This window comes from Manacus candei, unplaced genomic scaffold (assembly GCF_025592945.1).
Source record: "Manacus candei isolate 608988 ecotype Guabito, Panama unplaced genomic scaffold, ASM2559294v1 h1tg000035l, whole genome shotgun sequence".
NCBI classification, from domain to species: Eukaryota; Metazoa; Chordata; class Aves; order Passeriformes; family Pipridae; genus Manacus; species Manacus candei.
The window spans coordinates 4874106-4897447 of NW_026138083.1; the positions used below are offsets into that span (position 1 = coordinate 4874106).

At 41.9% G+C, this 23342-nt stretch overlaps 1 protein-coding gene across 6 annotated transcripts in view; it reads left to right on the top strand.

The window, feature by feature from the left end:
* The first annotated feature begins 462 nt into the window (after positions 1-462).
* Positions 463-23342, top strand: part of PLCB4 (phospholipase C beta 4) — a 187628-nt gene continuing 164748 nt past the window's right edge. For 3 of the 6 annotated variants that reach the window (XM_051792774.1, XM_051792778.1, XM_051792780.1), the window contains exons 1-2: positions 466-752; positions 19359-19418. The gene's annotated coding sequence lies outside the window, so the exon portion shown is untranslated. Of the gene's footprint in view, positions 753-19358; positions 19419-23342 lie in introns of all 6 variants that reach the window. The other 3 variants (XM_051792777.1, XM_051792775.1, XM_051792779.1) reach the window with 2 other exon arrangements.

The window sequence follows — 23342 nt, forward strand, 5'->3', positions numbered from 1 at the left end:
TCCCACGCTCCAGACCGCCTGTGCGCTCATCTCAGCTTGCTTGAGCCTCCTCCACGGCTCACTCAAGGAGCCCAGCTGCAATTCTGAGGCGAAGACTGCGAGACTTTGGGAACCTTCCAGCGGCCTCTGCAACATCCCCATTCTCCCCTCCGTCTGCGCGGAAGGCAGCAGGCCTGGCGGGAGCCGGGAGCACGCACGGTGCGGGAAGGGAAGGAAGGGGGATTTCCTTCTCGCCCTTCCAATACCTGTAGTAAACAGCGGCTCGGCGGCGCGGGCATCCCCGCGCGCCCCGCACCCCTCACACGCGAGCGGTACCCGCGGGCGGGGCGGGGGGTGCCGGGGGAGCCCCGCGGTGCCGCCGCGCCCGGGGCCGCACGGGCGGAGCTCCGCGCCCGCGGCCCCGCCGCCCACTTGCCATGCGCTGCCCGCAGCCCTGCGCGGCGGCGGGGGGAGCCGGCGGCGGCTGCCCGGCCCGGCCCGGCCCGGCCCGCCCAGCACAGGCGGCGGCCGTGGGGTTTCCCCCGTCCCTGCCGCGTCTCTCTCCGCGCTGCGGGGGTTGAGGCGGGCGCGGCGGCGGGGGGAGGAGGGAAAGGAAGGGAAGGGAAGGGAGGGGGGGAAGGAGGAGCCGCCGCCGCTGTGAGGCGGGCGGGTCGCACACACACACAGACACAGACACGGCGTGAGGAGGAGGAGGAGGAAGGAGGAGGAAGGAGGAGGGAGAGGAGGAAGAAGAAGGAGTCTCGGCGCCTGAGGTGAGGGCGGCGGGAGCGGCGCGAGCGGCGCGAGCGGCGGGGCGACCATCGAGGCGGGAGGTGCGGGGGGGGACGGGGGTCTGTCAGCGGCTTCGCGCCCTGGGCGGGAGGGGAGCGGCGCTGCCCGGCCCCCCCCGCGCCGGGCCGTAACCTTGGGCTCCCCCGGCCGCGATGGACGGGCGCGCACATCCGTGCGGGGCGCGCTCGGTGTGCCGGTGTGGGACGGGGACGCGCGTGTGTGTCCGCGAGGGACATACGTGTGCGGGGGTGTGCACACGCATGTCCCTGTGCTCCCCGTGAGGCGGCTCCGTGTGTGGATCCGTGTGTGGATCCTTGTGTGCGTGTGCGCGCGCCGGGGCGATTGGATTCTTCTTCCCCTCATCTCCCTCGCTGCCGTAGTTTCTGAGTGTATCCGGATTTTGTCAGTGCTGGGCGGTGTGACAAATGTTTCTGTGTAGTTAAGTATAACTTTCTTGCGGTGGTTTTTTTTTTTTCTCTTCCTTTTTTTATTTTTCTTTTTTTTTTCCTCCTTTTTTCTTTCCCCTGGGAGTAGGGCAGGCTCACCTTTGAAGACTGTTTGTTTTCTTTCGTATATATCCAAAGGTCTCTGGGAATACAAGTGCTTCTGTTGCCTCCGTCTGCGTGGTTACAATTTACAAGACGTTTTTAGTGGTGATTTTCAAAGCAAGGTGCAAAAGCTGTGTTTCCATTTCCATTGCATAGCCATTCCAGGGCTGTGCACCGTATTCCATGCACAGCTTTGAATTATGTGCAGTCAGACACCTGTTACTTAATCCTGTTTATCCTTTCCAGTTACAGTTACCCAGCTTTGTCTTCCTTTTTTAATGTCTCAAAATAAATTACGAATACTCTTTCATGCTGTCGTGTAGTAGGAACCCAGTGATCTAATGCGCTTGTGAGGTACATAATGTGTGTTTGTTAGGTAACACTTTCTCAAAGGGAGATGGTTTTGGAAAGTTACAGAATAACCTTTATCTCTGGGGGAGTTTATATAATGTTAAAGTGTCCGTGGGGATGCATCTGTAGGAAAGGCTGGTGGTAGGGGATGCACAGAATCCCAGTCTTACACAGTATAAATCTTCAGTAAAGCGCAAATCGTGCTCTCTCAGTACATAAATAACGTTTGTGTTTTTCAAACTTCGCTTGATGTTGCACCGTGGAATTTTCAGTTTAATAAATTGGAGTTAATAAGGATACCAGAAAAAAATGTTACATTTCTGATTCTGCAAGAGTATGGAGCAGATTCTTTGCTAACACGTTTCGTGTTGATGATCGTGTTCTGTAGTTTACTTGGGCAGTTTTAGCAGGCTGATGGTAAAACCGAGGTTGATTTCTCCAACTCACTTGAGGTTGAGTTCTCCAACTTCTGAAAGTGTTATATCAACAGTATTTACAGGTTTCCACTGAATGCTACCTAAATTGCCATGAACCACAAAATAATTATTGTTATATGGAGCTGAGAAATTTTATATTGTACAGAGACAGTTCCTAAATACGAGTTGGGAACAGATTTATTCCTCTCTGCAACTCCTAACTTCATAAAGTAATTAAAAATAAATTACAGATCTCTAGGATGAGAATTCTCTTCCACAATTGTGCCTTCAAATGTCAGTTTTGATTCATGTCTTGATGATATCGCGAAAAACCAGATATTGACATGAAAGTCAAACCTCTGGTGAAAATATAACTGCGCGTAGCTGTCAAAATAAAATGTGAAGATCTGGTTTGATTGCTGGCTGTGGTTACGTACTTGGTAGAGTAACAATGCCTTTTATTTTATAGACCTGCGCCCACGCACAGGAGCTTTGTTCTAAAATAGTGTTTTCTGTCATGAATTTATGCATAACCTTCACTCTCTGCTTTTTCTTAGTGTGCAGGGAAGACAGAACCTTGAGGGTGAAGCAAGAAAGACCAGAAGGGGCAGGAAGGAGAATTCATTTGAATTTCCCTTACTGACAGAGGAAATACATCTTTGTGATATATCACCCAAAATCACTGGTTGTGTTGCTTTCACCTTTCCTAAAACAATGGCAAGCTGTTTGGGCTTTGTATACGCTGCTGACTTCTGTTGCAGACTTTGGACGTTTGTTCCAGTAATATCTGGCTCTGATGGTGAACTTGGGGCTACGCTGGGAGCCTGTCAAGTGTTTGTTACAGCTCTGTAGGAACTGGTGGCTTTATTTTCACCAGGTTTACTTATACTGTTTTGAAAACTTGTGGGGATATGTTTTCTGTGCTTACCGAAAGGACTTGTTTTATGTTTCTTTTTCTTTTTTTTTTGTCTTGTAATTTTTTGTGGTCTACTTGCATTGTTCAGTGGTTTGTTTCCTTGGTGGTTTAAATAGCTCAATTGCTCTTCCTTCCTGTTTGTAATTTGCCGAAGACTGAAGTCTGAAACTGCTGTTTTAATATTTTCCTTAAAATTGAATAAATCCCTTTTCCAGGGGAAAGGGAGAAAGGGACAGAAGAGTACTTCTGAGAACCAAAACTTAATGCAGGCATCTTACCTAAGAGTGACTACTTATGAAAATTGGTACCTCATTGATTTCAGAGAAGGTTGCTTTCCTCTGTAGTTTCAGTCTTCTGTCCCATTAGATTTTGAGAACTGTAAATTAGTTTAGAAGTGAAGTTTTCCAAATCATAAATTCTCCGGTTGGTTGTTAGTGGAAATCGTTACAAAGGGTTGCATAAGCATCGTTTGTAGGATGGCGGATCAGTAGCCTGGGCTTAGTTCCATTCTCTAATAAATAGATGCATTGTGCTGCTTCAAAAATTGCAAAGTTGATGGCTTGAGTTCATTTACTAATTTTGCAAGATACGTAATACATCTGGTTTGGGGAGGACTCTTTGATGTCTGCAGGAGTTGCACACAGTGGAGCTGCTTATGATCCAGACTGTTAACTCTTCAGAAGATTTTTGATTATACTGTGTAGGACATCTTATTCTTATGAAAGATTCATGTGTAGCACCACATCAAAATTACCTCTGTGTGTGCATCAAAGGCTCAAATCCTCTTTATTCCATGGGACTTTATGAGAGCAGGTTTTGTGGTCCCCTTGCTGCTGCAGGACAAGAGTGTGATTTTTGGACTTTGTCTTCCAAGGAGCTTTTGGACTTTGTCTTCAAACCCAACCTGTGGAGGGTTTGAATAGACGGGATGTCGATGGTGTAAACACACAAAATACCATGCTTTGCCATTAACCAGCTTGCTTTGCTTATGTCTCACTCTTTGAACAGTAAACTGTGAAAATCTGTTATATTGGTGCTCACCCATCCTTTTTATGGTGGTGGTTTCTGCAAGTTTGGTAAATAAGGGGTCAAGAGACTTGTGAAACTGTGCAAGACAGATTCCCAGCCATTCTGGAATTCATTAATTGTGCCTAGTAGTAGGTTCCATGTTCCAGAAAGGCATGCTAATGTATCTGAGTGCCTGGAACAGGGTGCCCCAACATGGGAAACAGCAGGCAGAAGAACCCTTTCACAGCTGCTGTTGCAGTGCTAATGCCGGGAATCTGCAGTTTTCAGGGCAAGGTGCTCCCGAGCGGCTCATGCGAGTCACAGAAATAGATGGTGCAGCACAACTGTGGCTTTGGAGATTCCTCTCCAGTGGATTTCTGGATGATGAGCTGTTGATGTTTTCCCTTTGAGGGCTCTTGGAGGAAAATCGATACTCGCATCCCCTCCTTCTGGAGACCAACATCAGCTTATATAAGGTAGTGAAGTGCTGTGGTTTCTTTTGTCAGATTGCCTTACAAGTCGTTCTACGTATCAAGAAGTCCTTAGTAAAGTTGTACCTGTGCAACAGCAAAAGAATCTTGATTTTTGGAGAAGAATGAAACAAGACCTTTCTCTTCCTCTCCTCTGGAGAGCCCGTTTGGTGCGAAGTCATGCTGTCCTGTTTTCCTTGTTACTAGACTTGGATAAATGGTATTTGTATTTGGTTATAATGTTTCTTTTCACCTTCGGAGTTCTAAGAAGGACCAGGCAGTCTTCCTGTGGGAGAGAGCTGGTTCTTGGGGAGCACTTAGGTTGCCTTGGTGTAGTGTATCTGCTCATGGAAATGGAGAAATACAAAGTATCCCGTTTTTGGGGCCACTTGCCTTTTTCATAGTTTAGGTTTCTGTGGCAGTTGCTTTGATCCTCTGTGGCTTCCCATTCTTTTCCATTGCATGTTACTGGTGTGGAGCTCACTCTTGATCCTGTCCCTTGTTAATAGACAGCATGGATCACAAAGACAAGGGATATGATGTGGAGCTCTTGTCCTTCCCTGTTTAATGACCACCTCATAGGTGAACCCATAATCCGACTTTCTGCATTTGGTCCATGCTACCCTGATGAAAAATCTGCCCAATAACCAGTAAATGCTCCTAATTCCTGATGGTTTGTGTCTCACCTTTCTTTTTTATAATAGCAAGGGATTAAAATGTGAGTTAAGTAGGGGATTGGCAGCTGTCATACATCTAAAGTTCGAGCCTTCTTCCCATTTTATATGGAAGCTGTAATTGTGCCACCGTGAGGCCCTGCGCTTGGGGAGCTAAGGGTGACTTGCTTGCTCTTTTCTCAGAATAGGAGCTTGTTCTTTCACGGGTAACAAAACCTGGGAGCTTTAGGCAAATGAGGTGAGACAGTCTGTTTGGAATGTGCTCTGTTGTAAGGTCTGTTTTCGGAGCTGTTGAAATTGGTGTCGCTGAAGTAACCGCCCACCTTTGCCCTCTCATTTCTGAAGGAGCTGGTTCTACTCAGTTGACTCTGGGGATCTCAAATTGTAACTTTCTTTGTGAGCCAACCTTGCAGTTGGCAATTTTAGAAGACTGGGAGAAGATGTGTGACCTTACAGATGCTGGGTTCAAAAGGGAATTGCTGAGATTAAATACTCTACATTGTTCCTTCTCAGTTGTTGTGCCGATAGACTGCTTACTTGAAAAGTTTTAATCTAGACTTGGTGTTTGTATTCTGTTGTTTTTACGTGTAATATGAAGATAAAAAAATTTACAGATGTCGTCCACTTATCAAATAGGTATCTAAAAGCAATTTATGTCTGCAGTTAGTCTAGCAATAAGCCAGCTGAGGGAGAGGAATGTATATTCACATTCAGAACTGTTTGGGTGCACTTTGGTAAGGAGGAAATGGGTATGAAGAAGATACTAAAGAGCAAGGCTATTTATTTCTGAAGTTATAGATAGACTTCCTTTTCTAACAATTTCTACATTTAACTTGAGCACATGCACTCCTGCAGACTGGAAGGAATCAGGAGCTCAGTGACTAATAAAGGGGGGCAAAAAGATTAAGGACTTGAAAGGTTAATAAGGAGCATCTCGTGGATTCCAGTGATCTAGTTTCCATGATCCTGTGAACAGTGTGATGTCATAGAAAACAGCAAGTAATAAGGAAGTTCTATGAGATGTAAGCTGTGGTTTTGAACAAGACAAGTTGGATGAAAGAACTTCTGATACCAAAGTGGTATTTTTTCCTCCTTGATCTTTTAGGCCATTCTAAAACTCTGTGGGCTCCTATTTTTTTCCTTCTTGAACGTACTAATTTCCCATGCCTGAAATTGCCATGTCTGTCACATTTGCCTTTTGTTTTTCTTTCCTAAGCTTTTGGAGATGTTGGTTACCACTGCTGCTGTATGTGCTGTACTTGTTGCATGCGCAGATCTTCTCTCCTCTCCTCTTAGCCGAGGCTTTGTGCTGGATCCAGGATGCTTGTCTCCATCTCTGCCATGAGACATCTGTACTGCTGCTGCTGCAGCTGCTGAAAGGAAACACAGGGAGGAAAGGAATTGATAGCTGTAGCAAGAGCCTATTTTGAAATACACAAATTAGGATAAACTGTCTTAAACTAAAACCAGACACAAAAAGACCCAAACAATTTTGAATATTCATACCTTCATGGAAGTTGTGGGGTTTTTTGGGTTTTTTTGGGGGGGTTTTTTGTTATGTAGACATAAGGACATGTCTATATAATTTATACAGAATTCCTCTCAGGAAAAGGGTGAGTTGATATGGAGTATGAATGCCTTATTGGGAAGTAGGAAATAAGTGGTTACTTTGGCAAGGCTACCATGGTCTGTTGAACCAAAATGAATTGATGTAATTTTTTCTATCGAGGACCGTGATCAGGGAAGGAAAAGCACTTCTGAGGAAGGAAGGAAGGGGGAGAGGCTGGTGAATTCCCGGTGGGTTTGTTTGCAGGGATGACAAGGAAGCATAAAACTCTGTTAAAGGAGAGGTTGGGTGGCATGGTGTGCTGATGAAATGGACTGTGTATTTCTGCTAAACCTTGACTGCAAGGCGGACAGGGGCTGTTGGATGATTTGATTTTACTATTTGTTTTTCAGATATAGTTCTTGAGGATTAGTGCAGATTAATTGGGAGCTCTGGTGGATTTGGAGAGCTGCGCTGCATGTCTGACATCAGCAAAGAATAGACTGAGTAATTATTGCTTTCTGGTCTTTCAGTCTGTGTTATTTGTGTGCTGCTTCCCTAGCAAAATATGCCTAGGAATAATTGGCATACATTAAATCACAAGGAAAGATGGAATGTGATTGCAGGTATATCAGAGCAGATTGCAAATGAGGTGCTGCAGTCTGGCATAAGAGCTGGGAGTTGCAGGGAATGTGAACACTTTGGCATCCCTGCCCGGCTTGTTGTTTTCACATTGGAAATCTCCTGTATCCGTGGATGCTGCAGGTGCAGGGAAGCTCTTGGAAATTCCCCTCAGCGTGTCTGCCATCCCTCACATGATGTGCTTATCTGCTGTGATTGGTGAATTCCCAGGCTGGAGCAGAAGGTGGGGGCTTCAGGGGGCGGCGGGGAGAGATGTGACCTGGGAGGATGATTGAGGGCTCAAATAGGGCAGGCGGAGCGGGGAGGGGATTCAGCTGCTGCTCCGTGTCCCGGGGGTGGTGTTGGCATATTCTCCAGGCACAACAGCTGGGGCTCTGAGACCCTACCAGGCTCCTCTGCTTCCTCTGAGGCTGGGAGAAGTAGCCCCTGCTGTACATCTACATTTCCCCGGGGGGAGGACTGGCGGTCCTGGAATGTCTCTGCTGCAACTGAACTGATACAGTGATTTATTTATTTTTCCTCCAAGTCCTTCAAATCTGGCAATATGTAGCAGAGTCTGGCTGTTCTTTTTGCTGATGCCCTGAGTTTTGGCTGTGAAATACAACACGGTAGCTTTTTGAGGACCTGTGACTGTAGCAGGTGGCAGAGAAGAGAAATAGCTTCTCAGAAGACCTTGGCTCAGGTCAGAACAAAGAGGGCAAAGTTTTTTTAGTTGTACAGGTTGTTGCTTCCCTGCATTCAGATATCATGGGTATGATTTTGCTAACCTCAAGCAAACCTTTTTCTACTTGGATGGTTCCTAAAGTATTATTTATGTTTGGCCTTGTACACTTTTAATTTTTTTTTACAAACTGAGAAAGTGCTGCAATTGGCTTATATGCCAAGCCTGGTCAACAGACATTGATAAAATAGTCTCCTTTGAGATATCCTAATGAGAGCATAAGCATAGAAAAGTCATAGAAAAATAGTTTATAACTGTGTGTCTTCATACAAGAAAATTACTTAAATTAGTCTTTGCATCAGATAATGAAAGTATTGGCAGTGCTATTAGGGAAGTGATTCCATCTCTTGCCCTGTGGAATTAATGACAACTGACACCTTGGAAGAAGGAGATGATACTCTACTGGGCTTGCTCCAGGGAAAGTTAAAAAGTTGGTGTAGTGCTGGTGGGCTCAGTAACCTGTATTGGTACTTTTGTGGATGGATGTAGGGATTGTGTGCATAGGAGGGAGTGCCCCAAATGTCTCTTGTGGCCTTGGCTGTTACTGATGGTCACATACTTTTCTGGATCGAGCAGGCAGTTAAGATGCAGAGAGGCTCGGATGGATACGAAAGGGAACCAACAGTATCAGTCTTCTGCTTCTTGATTTTTGTCTCTGCGTGTGATCATTACTGGGGAGAAATGTTGAGTGTTGTTCCTATTGCATGTTTTTGTTCGATGTGTGTGGAAGGTCTTCAGTTCTGCTGCTCTGGTTGGGTTCGTTTAGGAGAATTCTTACTAATGAGGTCTGTACTGTAAAATCGTGGTCCCCGTGTGGAGAGAGGAATCACAGCTCACTTAGACCTTTCTCTGGTAGTCCAGATCAAGTATAAAAATTTAATAATTTCTCTGCTGCATCTTCATTTTCAGTACTGATTCTTTCACTGACTTGCAGCCTCAGAAAAAAGGTAATGTGTTGGTTCTTGGCTACAGTGACAGTCTACCAGTTGATTTATTCAGGGTTTTTTAGGGGGGGGGATTTTTTCCCCTTTTTTTCCCCTTAAAGTTTTGTTTTTCTTATTTTTAAAGATTTTTGTTTGTTTGTTTTGTGTGGATTCCTGTATGTTTGCTCCTTACAGCTTTCCTGTGGTGCACTAAAAACCTCGTGTAACAGAATTCCATTTCCAGATATGGGGAAAATCAAAAGTATATCCTTGCAGTAATTCTTTGTTGTACAAGCAGGTATTATTTTGTAAATGCTTTTTGTATTTTAAAGCACATGAGGTGAGAACTACTTTCCATGAGCAGATGGGAATTGGCATGAAGCAGGTTACTTCTGAAAAAAAAAGTGATCTTTATTGCTGAGGATTGTTTTTTTTAATGATGCCTGTGACACTTTAGTTTTCAAAACTAAATCAACTGAATCAATCTACCAAGAAATACATACTCTGATTTATATATCTTTGATTTAGTTATGCTCAGTTTGTAAAGAGTGCCCTGTAATCTTCCCTGATCTCATCCTGCTTTCATTTCTAATTTATTCTTGAAAAGGCACTGCTCACTGTAATTTAGAATAACCCTGTAGTAGAACAACTGAAGATTAATACTGTGGAAACAGAGATCTAAGTGCAACTCACTTAGATATTTGACATGCTAAAAACATCTATTGAACTGATGTGAAATTATGTGCAAAACCACACAGGTAGTTAGTGGTTCAGGTAATTTTGGATCATCCAACGATTGATACAGTGAGCAGTTTTCCATGACTCAGGTGCTGAGCAATGTGGTGGTTACTGTGAAAACAGGAAACCAGGTTTTGATATTCACAGGTAGAAGTGGCAGAGGGATTTGTATTGCTGTGTTAACAGTTCCATTATTCAGTTTTAGGGAGCTGACTCCATCCCTTTGTAGCTTTAGTGTCAGAATGTTTGCTGTGTGTTGTCATTCTCTTGTTTTTAAATGGAACTGTTTTCTTTACAGGAGAAAATAAGAGTACAAGATAGGACAGATTTTTTTCCAGTCATGTGAAATTACATTATCCTTTTTGTGAGTTTAGCTTTTGATTTTTTTTTTAAATTTTCACAGAATCAATTAAGTTGGAAAAGACCTCTGAGATTGAGTCCAACACCACCTTGTGAACTAGACTGTGGCACTAAGTGTCACTTCCAGTCTTTCCTTAAATGTGAAATTTTAACCAAAACTTGGATCTCGAAGGTGCTTCTTTGCCTGGTTCATCTGAAAGATCTGTGGAAGTACTTCTTCAAAGCATTAATGGAAGTAATTATCAGAGTAAGGTGTCAGTTTGTTGGGGTTCTGTGTGTGTGGGTGGTTCGGTTTGGGTTTTTTTTAAGAGCTATAAAATTATATACCTAAAAATTGTAAAATTGTAGACCTGTGGTATTTTTTCTGGTGAGCTACATCTCTTCCTTAAAAAGTGATTTGTAATTTAAATTATAATCACTTTTCTGGTAATATTGCTTGATTTTATAAGCTGTTACCTGAAATCTTTCAGTTACTGAGAAGCCAGCTCATCATTTCAATTAAAAAGTAAGTGCTTCTGTATACATGAAGTACAAATAAATTTATGGCCTCCTTTCTCTTTGCAGAAGTTGATGAAAAGGTCATACTTCTCAGTTAATTTTAAATCAAGCAAAGGAATTCTTATTTAAAGATGATGAAAAGTGGATGAATCTTTTCTTTTTTTCCTTCCATCTCTTCCTGCTGTTATCACATCTTGGGTTTTAGAAATTAAAGACTGTTGTCATGAGGGCTTTGGCAGGGGATGTTTTGCTTATCTGAGTGGTCTTCAGTTCAGCTGGTAATTAACACTTCTCTTAATGACCGAAACATAATTTTAACAAGCGCTGGCTCTTCATGTTCAGCAACATCCATTGACAGAGTGTGGGTGTTGTAACCTGAGTCCATTTGAGCCTTGTATCTCAAAATTCAATTTAAACTCGTTGTGCCTCATCTAAGGTGCCTTTTGGAAAGTTGCTGCAATTTATTTGTTCTCTCTTACTGTATTACTATTGTGACTGGGTTCATGCATCTGCAGTTTTATCGAGGATGATTCATAGGCCAAAATGGTGTTTTTCCACTTAGTGGCCTATTCCTTTCATTGTAAAAAGGGAAAATAATAGGGGAAAAAAAGCTGTTCTATCTGACAGATAATTGAATAGCTTCTCTTTCTTTCTTTCTTTCTTTTTTTTTTTTTTTTAATCTTGAAATTTGACCTGACAAAAGAAAGGTAATGAGAATCTAAATAGTGTCAGGACTGACTTGGTGGGGGATATGGCACCTACAAGAAATAAAAGTGACCCGAGTACAGCACGCTGCAACTGCACAAACCCAGCCCTTGAGAGCTGGAGATAGGATTAAATCAGTTAATCTGGCTTCAGAACTTTATTTGACAGTCCCCTATTGACTTTATATCCAGTGGGGCTCCATTTATTCCTTCCAAAGTGAAGTGTGTGTCCACAGAGTTGTCTCAAACCTCCTAGTCTGTGAGATAGATCAGATGCCAATGGCTGCACGTTTTTCAGGATGGAGAGATATTGCTGGAATTTTGGGTGACCATGTTGAGATTGATATAATTCCAGAACTAACTTTTAGCTCAGTTTCAGCAGAGCAAGGAGTGGCTGTTGGGACACCTTAGATCCTGTAGAAGGGATGGTGCTGTCCCTGGGTTAGAATACGTGACCTTTTAGGACACAGGAGGGGGAGAGAGTCCCAGCCTGAAAGCTCTTTTTTTGTTGCTTGATTCTGGTTTGGTAATTCCTCCATCTAAATGCCTTCTCCCCTCCCCTTATCTTTTGACTGTAGTGGACTTTTAAAATTAGATTTCTTTGTTCTAAACCAGGACTCGGGTTAAAAGCAGTAAGACACCCCCACACACTCACAGTGTTCTGATTAAGGTATTTCTTCAATACCTGTCTTAAATGTCCTGATAATGCCTGATAGGAAGGCTCATTGCCTTGTGAACACCCAGATCCACAGCAGCCTTGAGCAGTGCCCACCAGAACAACGTGAATTCTTCTGGCCTTGTAAGTATGAACTGAGGTACAGCACAATGGAAATGTCAAGTCAGGAATGTTAGGTAGGTTTGGTACGATCCCTTAAGGATTCTTTGTTCATGTCCTAAATTGCAAGGTTTCTGGGGCAGGGACTCTCCTTGCATTATTTATGTTATGGCATTTATTACAATGTAGTTTTCGTTATTTTTTATTTAACCTGGTTGGTGATACCTCAGGTGGGAGAATACACTGCAACACAGCATTTTTAATTAGAGTATATGTACAAAACTGCTTTATGCAGGTTAAAAACAAATGTCATCCATGTTGCTCAGTTCAACGTGCTGAAGCACCTAAAGATATAAAGCAGCTTTCAGACAGTTTAATCTTTTTATTTTCCAATTGAGGCCTTTTTTGGTGTGTTAAGATGCCTGCACAAAAGCCTGCAGCCCACGTGTTGGCAACAGGGATTCTGGTCCTTTACTTCATGACCTTGACTTGCAAATCAAAATGTAGCAAATCAGGGATATGGACATTCCATCCCAGCACAAACTCCCAGGAGCGCAGATGGACGGATGGAGCAAGGCATTGCCTGTGCTGCTTAGACTGACGTGTCATGCACTGTTAGAGGCCATTATCTTTAATACCTGTGTTATGCAACAGATCCAGTTTTGATTTGCAGCCCAGAAGGTGCAAAGTTTCGGTTGTAGAAGTACAGTCTGACACAGGGTGGTTCTCAAGCAGTCTTTTTGCCTACAGTCTTTGACACCAGTCTTCCAGCAAAAATGACGATGTGCTTCTTAGTGTTGTTTCTGGGTCTGAGGATTCCCTGTGTAAATCTTTTTAAGTCGGAGCATAACTCAGGAACGCCCTATTTTTTTTTGGCAATGGTATGGAGATAGTCTGTATCAGCAAAGCTTGCTTAAAGGGACACTCTCCAATCAAAAACATATGTATATATAAAAAACCCATTTTTTTTTCAATGAATTGAAGTAGTTGCAGACATTAGGCCTACCACTGAAGGTTTTAAAACTAATTTATACAGGTCATGTCATTTCTGTTTCCTCTCTCTTTCTTTTAGTTCTGTGGAAGGCAACAAACAATAAACCCTGAACAAGCTCATCTGCACAGTTGGATGAGAAAAGAAATAGAAGAGGCTGAGCAGAAATTGCAGTCTTACCAAGCACAGGTCTAGAAAGATGTTTCAGCTATGTTAAAAAATTATTTGATGCTTTGCAGTTTTACAGGACTCAGTGATCTAATAGTGGTTCTGGAATCCTTTTTTTTTTTTTTTAGGCGTTGTACATATTTGTTGAAAATGCTCCTTCACCCAAAGAATTTATAACACCAGGGTAGGAGGAGCCTAGAGCTGAACACGATATTTAGTATATAGGCAACAGAATATGCGTGTGAAGCATTTCCAGCAACATGTGGTTGAGATCAGCCTAAAAATTCAAGCTGTACGTTTTAATAATTTTCAATCAGGTGGCACTTCCAAGTTATCGACTTCCCTTCAAGGTGTAAATTTTTGCATTGAACAAATTAGTCCTGGCTGCCATCAGAAGGGATTTGCTTCAGTGCATCCTGAGGCATCAGGCCCAGGATGTTTGCACAATGAGGCTTTGTAAACCTCCATTGGAGATGTGTAATGCTTTGATCTCTTTGCTGGACAAATCAAAATTAAACTGATGTCTCCCCCTTTTTTTTTTTTTTTCCTTGGGAGAAACGAGTGGACAGGAAATCTGGGCAGCCCTATCAGATTTTGCCCCAAGAAATTGCACTGGTTTAAAAAAAGAGGCATTGTACTGGCAGCTTAATGTTTAAACTGGGTGTCAAAATGTTAAGGTAGAATAATGCAAACCAGTAATGCAAATGGTTTTCTTGGGTGGATTTCAACTCCTGTTCTAGTATTTGGTAGAATATGTTTACTTTCTTGCAATGAAACACCATGCTATTTCCATCCCAATAATGCCACTTTTAGCCAGCTGGTTGCAGCCAGGTTCAGAGATAGTAATCAAAATTGTTTTGAAATGTGTCTCCATTTATTACAGTGCAAACTTTTCTACTTCATATTATTCAGTGACTAAACATGTTTACTTTGAACAGAGTATATGTTCTAGGTGGATAGAAGCAAACTAAAAATGTGTCTAAGCCAGTTGTAATTAAATTTCAGCTCTGTACATTTTGTCAGGACAAGAAAAGCTGCTGGCATTTAAACCTTGCAGTGACTACCAGTCAGATTCTCCCATGGAATTATAACAACTTGGAAAGCAGAGTGAGAAAAGGGGAAGAGAGATTTGTATGAATTAAATGACTACGGCCTGTGGCTTGCCAGCCTCTGTTGCTTTTGTTGATAGTGTGTGGTTATGTAAACTTCTTCCCACCGCTTTTCTTCTCGAACTTGCTGCAAAACAGTTTTGTGTGGTGTAACATCTGCTGGCATAAAAGTGGTTGTAAATACACGGCTGCATCTTCGCTGTGCAGCCCAGTAGGAAGGAGAGAAGGGGTGGAAAAGAGTGTTCTCTGGAAACACAGATGGCTTTAGCAATTAATGACACTTTGTGAAACAAGTTAAAAAATATGATTGCCCAAAAAAGGGGCTGTGTGAATAAGCTGAGTGCATCTATTTGGTACATTTGGAAGACTTTGCTGCATTAAACTTTCCTGGAGGAACGTGCCTGATACGATCGGCTCTGTGCTCTGCCAGGTGTGATGGGACCAAGAGTTTTGGATAAAATGGCGTGTCTGCTCTGTATTATTTTACACTGTGCAAAATAATCTTGTATTATGACTGGTATGTAATTATCCCAGTAAATATTCAAGGGGAAAAAATAATGCTGCTTAATCCCTTTCTCTTGCTGTTACGGAGGATTGGGATAATAAAAGTGCAGACCACAACTGCTACGCCGGAGTTGCTGGCCTACATTTCCAGTGGTGAATGGCAAGGAGCAGGCTCCCAGTTTCTGGAACACAGGGTACATCCCAGAAAGAATGTTTGAGCTGCAATAGGATTTTTGTGGTGATGCTGAGCTTTCCCTGGAGGCGTTAGGTGATTGCATTTTGTCTTGGTGATGTAAAGTGCTGGCAGCTGGTGGTTTGCTGGCCTGGAAGCAGGATCCATCCTCTTCCCATCCTCTCACCTGCTACATGTTCCCCAGTGCCTGCATTACTTCCCTGCCTGCCTGTTGGAGTCCAGGATTGCCCCTTCATTTCTGCTTTCTTTGAATTATGGTGAGACACCCTTAAACTTTACTTTTGGTGGGAGTGCAGGTTTTTATGAAAATAATTAATCTCTTTGGCCCAAGCAGAGTAAAAGCATTTGCCTGGAATTGACCTGGATTCTCTGTAATGCTGTAAATGAAACCTTGGATTGTTAATGCTTTCATCAGCAGTGAGTAATTTCATAGATTGAAAACCTCATAAACTGCATCATGGTAATTTTGGATCCAGAGAATTACTATAGATGACTATAAAAATAGAGTACATTTTTTTTCCCGGTAAAAAAAAAAAAGATTATTAAATAATGATTATTAAAACATAGGTAAAAGCCCCTGCAGGAGTTGTAGGATATTATGTAGTTATTACATCCAAGATACCCTGAAATTCTCTTACTCAAATTGCAGATTGTGTTTCTTAGTCTTATTACGTTTGCATACTAATGAGAGTTTGTAGTAACTTTTATATTCTGCAAATGCCGCTGCTGTTTATTACTTGACTTAAATAATGTGGTTTTTATCATATAAATATACCTCATTCTCTGTAGAAAAAAAATCTGAAACATTTTATTTTTTATAAATAATTTTAGAGGGTGTGCTTTTAATCAATTGATATGCTTTTTATAAAGTAGAATCTCTGGGCTCCAAATTATTTGGAGCGAAAATAGTGAAAATAGTCTGCCTATTTCAGTAATTCAGTGTCCTGAATCTTGCTCAGCAAACACCAGGAAGGACTTTTACCTCTCACTTTGAAAAATTGATCCTGAATCAAGAACTCTCTTGGCTTCATGGCTGGAGGCAGACGCAGGATTAGGACTTGAGGGTGGACTGTGTGTGGTACAAGCAGGAGGCTGCATCCTTTCTTTATTTAATAAGTTTCTGACTTGATTCAGTGAAGCTGAATGCAACAGTCCTTGATAAAACTGTATGTGGCTTATGAATGTGATTTCCCTCATGGTATTCCTGTGGTAGAAGTGAATAAAACGTTATTTATTGGGTTTTTGGTGGTGGTGGTGGTATTTTAATTGTGTTTAACCATGTGGCTACCTGCCTTTATTTTTTTTTCTCCCTGTCTTTGGGAATGATACTGTCAAGCTTTTATTTCCATGGGATAAACAGCCATATGTCCCTGTAGTCAGTGCCATCCAGGTCAGTCTCAGTGGGGAAAAGGTGCAGAGCTGTCTGGTAGGTGGAGAGGCTGCTGCTCTTGTGGATGAGCACACGAAATGTTCCAGAAAGATATGCCAGAGGCTCGAGTTATGTAATGCCTGGAGCAGGAAGCCACCGAGCTGTGTGTGCAGTGTGTCAGCAGCACCAGACTGATGTCCCTGGCAAGGCTCCACTCCAGGAAGGAGCTGAGGTTTCTCAGAGGCTTCAGATGAGGGTGAGAGCTGTGACAGTGTGGCCCTGGCTAGAACAGCTTGGCCCGGGGATGGCAGGAGCTGGCAGTGCCCACCTTGCTGCCTGCTGGGGGCTGACATAACACTGCTCTGCTAAGTGTGGTTTCCTGCCCACAAGTGTGAGTGTGACTTTTTCAGTTTGTTTTTTTTTTTCCCCTTGTGTGTGTTGGTGGGTATTTGTGGCTCTTTTGTTGGTTTGGTTTGGTTTTTCTTTTTTTCCCCTCCTAGATCCTAAAAAACCCCAAAATTTACAAAGAAAGAAAGGACCTTTTTAGAAACTGCACATCGAGATTCACGTCTGAAAAACGTTAAAAACTGTGTCTAAAATTAACTGATAAACTATGGTTGATGTTCCTTTTGGGCACAAAGTGAGTGAAGAAGGTTTGGCAGGTAAACACCATTTCAGTATATTGACAGACTAAAATCATCATGTCTAAATTAAGAGTCTAATGGTCCTTTCTAAATTGGGTACTCGTACTTCACTTTTAATTAGAATGAGGCAAAAAGTCCTCATTGGAATTCCAAATTTCAGTCTCCTGGTGAGTAGCTCAAGGTGATCATCTGTAACCAAATATCCATAGATGGGAAAGCCATGGACAGTTGTGGAACTGTGTTACTGTCAGGTCTCTCTGACTGTTTCAGAGAGCAACAGGTAGAAAGGAAACTTGAATGTCAGATCCCTGTCGATCAAAACTTTTCTACAAAAATAAAAGAAAAAAAAAATCTGTTGACAAGCCAAGAGTCTCGATGAAGGTTGTCCATCCTTTTGAAGGGTTATTATGATTTAACTGGGTCTTCTGCTAAATTAAGTAGGTTGTCAGGGGGTTGAGTCATGAAGAGAGACAGGCAAACACCTGTGGTGTATTTAAGGTGACAGGAAAGTTCAGGTGACTAGTCAAGAAACAAGTCCTGCTTTACTGAACAGTAGTTATGAAATTAAAGGTCCTTTACAAAAAAAGTAGGTATCAAAGTATTTAAGATCAGCTTATTCACCTCTTTTTAATTTTCTTTGGAACAGGAGAGGAATGAAAATTACAGGTTTTTGTATTTTAGCCTTTACAACCAGGTATGGAATGAAGGATAAACCTGAGGCTGCAGCTGCTGTCCATCACCCCACCAGTAGTTACTGGGAATTAGGAATTGCTCAGTGTTTCTGCCTCTGTAACTGAGACTTGACTCTGGCCCTGAGTGCTTCCCTCAAAGAATTTACAGTCTTACTGAAAGGGCCGTTGGAGATTTTTGGACACAAACAAGCTCCTGAAGAAATACTTATCTGGTGGAAAGAAAGAGATTTTTGGTATTTGCATAACTAAAAAGAAACTGGTTTTCTCTGTTAAATTTATGAGATTGTACTCATGTGTTTACAATGGAACACGAGAAATTTCAGACCCCAGTGGCAACGTCGCCCAGAAAGCTGTAAGTGATTAAAACCTGTTGAGAAGCAGATCCTGTTTCTGTTTTGTGCATTAGGTCTGTGAGATGCTACTGATTTCGGTGGAGTCGATGTAATCGTGTTGAAATTTGACCACAATCTGCAAGAGAACAAAAATATCTGAGGTGTATCTCTTACTGTAGATTAACAGAGCGTTTTGTATGCTTGAAAACATTTTTGTCACGTCTTTGTCTTTCCAATGGAAACATGTTTTGAGCAGTGAGTTGATTTTAGCATTAAGTTGGCTTTAGTTGACCCCAGAAGGAAGTGTAAGGATGCTTTTGTGTGCAGCTGGGAAGTGGTGGAGGCCAAGTGATATCTTGTCATGCAATTGTGAGCTGCTGAGGCCAGTCTGAAAGTGCACTGGCAAAATGAGAGTGTTTGAGGCATTAAAATAATAATAACAATAACAACAACAACAACAACAACAACAATAATAATAATAAAAAAGTTGAAGGCACTGTATAGTCTTGTACTAGAAGAGCACGTGGTCAATATTTAATGAGAACAAAGCACTCACCCACCATCCTCTCAGCGTTGCTGTTTATGATTTGGAACAACTTCTGTTTTAATAGACATTTTTGGCAACTTTGGGAGGATTCAACAGAACAGGAAACTATTTTCTTTAACTGCCCTCATGGCTGTAATTGTGAATACTGTGGTTCTCAGTCACTCTACTTCCTTCTTGGGGTGTTCCAGAAGTCCCCAAAGCAAATTCTAGACCTCCAACACACTCTGGCCTGTCTTGGCTGAGACACTTATTTTCTAGAATCTCTCTGTTTCTAATATTGAGATTTTTTTTTCCCCTCCTTTTTCTTTTTTTTTTTTCATTTTCTCCTTCTTCTCCTAAAACTTAAACCTCATAAAACTGAAAAGGTATCAGGTCAAATTTAATTCTGTGTATGCACCTGTACCTCAGAATAAAATACTTTTTTTCCCCTGCTCCTGAAAACTGTTCCATTCTTGGTCTCCACTGTGTTCATATTTAGTTTGAAATGCTTGGATGATTGGGTACCATGTGTTCCTTTCACCTGCAGCTATGATGCTTTTGCTTAAATAACAGGAAATTTCAAAATAAAATGAACTTCAAACAAAACCTCACTGAGTGTGCACTGTTTGTTTACTGTAGTGTAAATATTCTGTTCCATGAGGAGAAATTATTTCTGGGGGGGAAAAGAAGGTCTTGGAGTAGTTCACTGTGTTTTTACTAGATAATTAAATATGAATATGCACAATTAAGCCTTTTTTTTTTTTTTTAGGGAAAGGAAGACATTCTCTACAATGTGAATTTCTACGGAGTAATTTCTGATTTTCCAAAGGTATGAATTTTTCTGTTCTTTTAACATTTTAACTCTTTTTTTTTTACTAGATTATTTACTTCTGGTTTAAAATATGGTTTACTGTTTTCGGTGCTGCACTGTCCATATTAGCAGAATGAGAAATGTATCCTGAAAAAGCAGTGGTTGGGGTTCACAGGAGAGAAGTTATTAGAAATTTAGGTCATAATTCAGAGTATGCTGAGCTCTCCTGAAGACCTGACATTAATAAAAAAGTGTGTGTGTGTGTGAGGATGATCAGTGACACAGACAGAGGGGGATGAATAAAAGCTGCTGGTTTGTGTCCCCTCCCCGAGCCCAACAAACTCCAGGGACAACGTGAAACCATTCTTCTAACAGCTGCAAAGGCAGTTTAAGTGCTCTAATCTCCATATGATTCCAGCAGATTCTTCTCACCTCAGATTTGTGGAGAGCAGTTTTTTGTTTTTTAATACTCAGAGATGGGTCGTTTTTTAAGTAATGGGATGGTGTATTTGCTTTTTGTCGTCGTTCACCTCAAAACGCATCTGAATTCACGTCAGAATACTCTGCTGTCATCTGAGATGGTTTCTCGTGTGACTCCTCAGATGAAGATTCCAATTGCAGACAGATCTGCTCCAGAAAAATTTCGGTGCAGAGAAAGACCTCAACACCAAAGGATATAGTTGCATTGGTGATCTAGAATTTTAGAATTAGGAGTGCTGGTACCATGTTGTAGGCAGTGCTTTATGTATGTATAGCCTTGGCATTAGTCATTGAAACACACTTGTTTTCCTTGTTTTTCTATTTCTTGATTGTTGGTCTATCCACACACTGTGTGCCACAAGCATTTGGGAATTTGTTGCACTGTGACCCGGTGTTCTGTCACAATTGGTTTGTTTATTTGTAACTGATAAAAATAATTCTTCTGTGGGCATAAGTTTGCTAAAATAGGTAAAAAAGAGAAAAAAAAAAAAGAGCCTACATTGGCCAGAAATAGCTTCCTTGGAAAGTGGAAACTTCTGTAAATATTTTCTTAGAGCAATGTCCTGAAGATACCTGATAGTATGTCAGATAATATCTCATAGTGCTAACTTCTTATCCAGGTGTAAGCAACAGAACTCTCACTAGAGATTCAGAATGAATTCCCACCAGGGCCAGAACTGTCAGTTCATTTGTTAAAACTGATAAAGAATTAGGAGATGAATCAATTTACCTTGAGTTGCTACTACATTTGAGCATCGTGAATGCTTTGAAAATAAGACTCTACGTAAAAGAGGGGAAAGCCACTTTGCGTGGAGTTAGGTGAAGGGAGTTAGGGATTTCTTAAACATAGTATGTAGAAGGACATGCCATAGGTTTTACACACCATCTTGAAAGTCAAAGGCTTCAAAAACTTTGTGAACAAAGGAAAAGAAAATCCCAGAACTCCTGAATTTTTACATCGGGTAAACATGAAGAGAACTTGGCTGAATAACAAACCAAAACTCGCCCCAGGCAGTCACAGTTTGTACAGTCAGTTTTAGGGTCTGTGAACAGCCCACTGCAGTTAATACTGGTTATGCTGAGGATGCCTGGGAGAGGTTTTTGTGGGTGTTAAAATATCATATTGTTAAAGATCAAGTGAGACCATTGTGTGTTCTCTGTTTTGTTACAGCACAATTCCAAGTAGTGTTTCTTCAGGAGATGAGGTCAGCCAGTGTGTCCTTAAAGGTTTATTCTGTTTACACAGTGGTGGGTGGGAGGACAGGGGTGTGCAAATGGGAGATGTTGCCTTTATCATAACACATCATCACCTGTAATCATGTTCCCCTTAGGAGAGCATTAGTCATGTTATTGAATAATCAGGAGCTACAGGAACTTTGATCCCTTTCCTACTCTTAAAGAGGTTGAGCTGAAGAGAGAACTAGCCAAAGAAAATCTTTTAAGTAAACTATGGTTTTCAACACTGTTGAAAGGAAGGAGTGCTGAATTTCTGTTAAAATTTACAATATGAAGCTGGGCATAATGTTCACTGGGCATTCTTGATTGGAATAATAATTAAAACAATCCACAGTTCATCACCATTAGCTCATTGATTTTATTCATCTGAAGACTTCATAGTTGATTTTTATGGAGGTGAAATAATATACCTGTGGTATATTTACAGGTTAGAATTGCAGAATTGTTTTGTAATGGACAGAATCAGAATATTTGGGATGTGTATTTTTGATTAAATTACCTGTGCTCTGGTTACTCGTGTGTCACTGTATCTCTGAGATGGGGAGCTAAGAGCAGCATTCACTCCATCATCATTACCAGTCTCAAGGGATTTCTTATTCACCACTGTATCTTGTGTTCAATAAGAGCCAAAAACGTGTTATTTAATCCTATTTGTGTGACTGTACTTTGTCATTAAAAAAAAGTATGTTTACGTGAGAAATATGAGGAAAGGCCTCAGTCTCTTATTAAGGTCCAGCTCAGTCTTGTAGAAAAGAGAGTCTCCTAATAATTCTGGAACAGTCACAGATTGACTCAGGCAACAGTTGAATCAGGCTGTGGTGAAGGAACATTAATATTTTTCTCAAACTGTTGTCTGACTCCCTCCTGCTTTGGAAAAGTTGAAATAACTCCCTGACTGACTGAAGGTGCAGGAAGAGAGAGATGCAAATTAGAGCTATTACCAAAGAGAAGTTGAACTGTAAAAGAAAGTAAGGACTCCCACTGTCCATTACTGTGGTTTAAAGGTGTTACAGAATAACTGGATCATCCTCAGCCTGGCGTTTTCGAGCACCTGGTGTTCTACTGGCTGGAATCACAAAGGAGGGCAGGAATGGTAATGTGCGAGGTGTATTTATCTGTGTGTATGGCTTTCTTTTGTTTCTCTGTTCCTGATTCCATATGTTCTGTGGCTGTGCAGTCAGTAGCCTCCATTAAAAGGTTCAGGATAATATCAGAGTACTGGCAGGTTCCTTCAGGGTATCAGTTCTTACAGCACAGGTCATGCAACAAGACTTGGAGAGAGATCCTCTCAACCGCGTCATCCTCCCAGGGCATGTCAATAGTATTCGTCCCTGCTGCATATTCCAGGTTGGAATCTCTTCCTGAGGGGCCCTGTGTGCTCTGATGGATCCTGGCAGGGTGGGAGCAAAGGGCAGAGCAGCTGAACCTGAAGGCTGGTAGAGGTTGAGGGTGAAATGGTGCAGCCTTGTCTTGTGTTATGGAAGATCGTGAACAGGTCGTGCAATCACACTTGCTGAAGTTTTCCCGTCCCTCTGGGGTTATGAAATAGAGGACTGTCTACTGGCTCCTCTAAAACCTCTCTTCTTAGGAACAGCTTAACAGATACATCTGCTATGATCTTTACAGCTGAAACAACTGCTGCTTTTGCTTTAACAGCCGAGGGTTAACTTGGTAGATTTGCACAGAATCATAGAATCATTAAGGCTGAAAAAGACCTGTAAGATCATCAAGTCCAACCTTTCACCTAATACCACCACATGCTGAAGTGCAGAGTTACTCATTTTTACCTTGTTCATATTTCTAGGGCCTCCAAAGCAGTGCCATGTAGCCACAGGTGACACCATGTAGCTGTGAAAATACTGCACGTGCAAACACGAACACTGTTAATGCGGTGCTGCTCACACCAACATGCTTGTAAGAATTATCTCCTGTAATCCCTAATGTTACAGTGCTTACTTGCTTCACTTGAAAAGACCAAGTCTTGATGACCTTCTGTCCGTGTAAAACATCTGCTCCAATCACAGAAGTGTTTTGCACTTGTTTTTCTTATGCCAGTGTGGGGCTGCCACTGTCACACCTGCTGAGCATAATCAAGGATGAGTTTTAGTCCTGAAGTATTGGCTGCCTGGTCATTATAAAGGGCAGGGCAACTGGTCCCAAAATGGAAGTGACACTCTATGGGGGGGGATAAAGAAAAGTTGCCTTCTTGTTAGAGACCAGTGCAAT